Genomic DNA, 2,977 nt, shown 5'->3' on the forward strand with positions numbered 1-2,977 from the left:
TGTTTTTCACAGTTGAACGCGACTTTGGGTGAATATGATTGTTTTTTTTTGTTTGTTTTCAGTTTGAAGCGCGCACAAAAAGCAAGAAGCTACAGTCCTGTCGGAAAATACCTTGTATTACCTAATGTTTACATTGTTTGTTGTGATTATAATAGTAAGCTAATTAGAAGTATTGCATGAATTAATTCCCTTTTATTCTGAGCATTTAAATTATATTTCTTTGACAGTAAATCTTAAGTTTTTTAGACTTATATATTAATTTTTAAGGCAATTTTAAATACCTTTAAGACAAAACAGCTTTGTACTTTTGATTCCAATGAAACTATTATTGTTTATAAATCTATTAATTTAATATGCTAATTTTAGACCAGTCTGATTGTTATCAAAAGTTTAAAAATATAGGGCTCTCAAACTGATAAAAATCAAAGCCCTAAAGTACTGAAGGGGTGGTTTTCTTGTCGGTCTGTGGGAAATTTTAGGTTCGAACCCTGCTACCAACCAAAGAAGTATAAAACGGACTGCTGATGATTATGGTCAAGTTCTTCCCTAATATAATACAAAGAAGTTTAAAACACACAAAATGGCAATTGGCTGTAATCTAACGTGACCTTGTGTCAGAGCGTGAATCGGCGTTATCTTAGTAAAAACAAACATCGGCGAGCATGGAGTTACAATTTGTACCTTTAAAACTACATGTGAAATACATGTTAGCTTCTAAAACAACATTAGTTTAATGTGAGATAGTCTTGTAGCAGTGTGTATATAATGTATATAATTAGTCTATGATATCGATTGTCCGATTAGCTCAGTTAGTAGAGCATCTGACTTGCAAGCAGAAGGTCGCAGGTTCGAGTCCTGTATCGGGCTGCACATTTTTCCGCTCCTATTACATTGGTGCCGTGAGTGTGGTGACTAGCCTTGGAATCCTAGAGCTAGGGTGAAGCAATGGCTGGGTTAATCAAAAGAATCTGAGTTTGTCTTTGAAAACAAGAGGGCCATGAAGGCCCTGTATCGCTCACCTGACCTATTGACCTAAAGATAATCAAGATTAACATTCTGACCAAGTTTCATTAAGATATGGTCATAAATGTGGCCTCTAAAGTGTTAATAGCTTTCCCTTTGATTTGACTCGGTGACCTAGTTTTTGACCCTACATGACCCAGGTTGGAACCTGACCTAAAGATCATCAAGATTAACATTCTGACTATGTTTCATGAAGATACAGTCATAAATGTGGCCTTTAGAGTGTTAACAAGCTTTTCCTTTGATTTGACCTAGTGACCTATTTTTTTACCCCACCTGACCCAGATTCGAACTTGACCTAAAGATAATCAAGATTAACATACAGACCAAGTTTCATGAAGGTACAGTCATAAATGTGGCCTCTAGAGTGTTTACAAGCTTTTCCTTTGATTTGACCTAGTGACCTAGTTTTTGACCCCACCTGACCCAGATTTGAACTTGACCTATAGATCATCAAGATTAACATTCTGACCAAGTTTCATGAAGATACATTCATAAATCTGACCTCTACAGTGTTAACAAGCTTTTCCTTTGATTTGAGCTGGTGACCTAGTTTTTGACCCTAGATGATCCAATATCAAACTCGTCCAAGATTTTATTGAGGGTAACATTCTGACCAAGTTTCATTAACATTGGGCCAAAATTGTGACCTCTAGAGTGTTAACAAGCTTTTCCTTTGATTTGACCTGGTGACCTAGTTTTTGACCCCAGATGACCCAATATCGAACTCGTCCAAGATTTTATTGAGGGTAACATTCTGACCAAGTTTCATTAAAGCCCCAACTTTTACTACCCTGGCAGTAAGTTTTGTAGGAGGAGCCTATCAAATAACAACGCTACTCTAGGCCGTCTGTTAGCTAAAAATAGCTCACTTTAAATGATTCACAGGCAAATGTAAACAATGGTCAGTTGAAGAAGAAATTTGAACTAGTTTGCATGTTTTGATGGTAAAAAACTATTATTATCCATATTGTGCATCCATATCAGTATCAATCCTATGAAAAATTGAGTCAAGACTAGCATTCCTGATTTTTAATCTTGTTTATGTAAATTTAACAATGAAACTCAAAATCAAACATTCATTTAATAAAATTCTGTCATTGCTGGCTGGTCCATTAATTGAGATAACCTAGCAATAAATGTAGAAATAATAAACTTTAAGTCTGAGATGCAGAACAATACACACAAATTAGCAAGTGCTGCTGTGATAAGGACTAATAAAAATGATAAGCTATTTGAAATTATATTTATCACTGTATGTCTGTAATTAGTAGTTCCCTATTTCTTTAAAACATTTTTATGATATGACATATAAAAATATAACTGTAAAAATGACTATGATATTCTATTTGGTTTAAAAATTCAAAATTACTTTCTGAAGAAGTTTTGCAATGCAATTCCATTGATACATGTGAAGCCTTCTGACGATCAGGTTTGTTGATAAAATTAACCATGTGGGAATTGTTTCCATTCTCTGTTCCTCTAGGGTTCATGACCTCATTAGCTCCTCCCGGCAAATTCAAATTTTTGGCAGTTAGGTTTAAATAATTTTTTGAAACTATACTTCAACATTTTTTGTTTTAAAAAATAAAAACACCAATTGATAAAGAATATTTCAATGTGTATTTATGCAATTTTTCATAACTTTTTATTCAATGGTTTATGTAAAATTTTGAAAAAGGGCTCTCTGATGTGAAACATGCATAATTTATATAAAAACCTGCCCCGGCACCATCTTGTGGCTTTTATATGGCAGTTGGGGGTTTAAGTTTGGGCCAAAATTGTGACCTCTAGAGTGTTAACAGTCAAATTGTTGACGATGGACAACTGATGGACGACGACGGACACTGTGAGGGCGATCACTAAAGCTCACCTTTGAGCACTTTGTGCTCAGGTGAGCTAAAAAGGAGGGAGGAACGTAGCAGTGTGTATATAATGTATATAATTAGTCTAT

Source organism: Mercenaria mercenaria, chromosome 3, assembly GCF_021730395.1.
Source record: "Mercenaria mercenaria strain notata chromosome 3, MADL_Memer_1, whole genome shotgun sequence".
In the NCBI taxonomy this organism is placed as follows: Eukaryota; Metazoa; Mollusca; class Bivalvia; order Venerida; family Veneridae; genus Mercenaria; species Mercenaria mercenaria.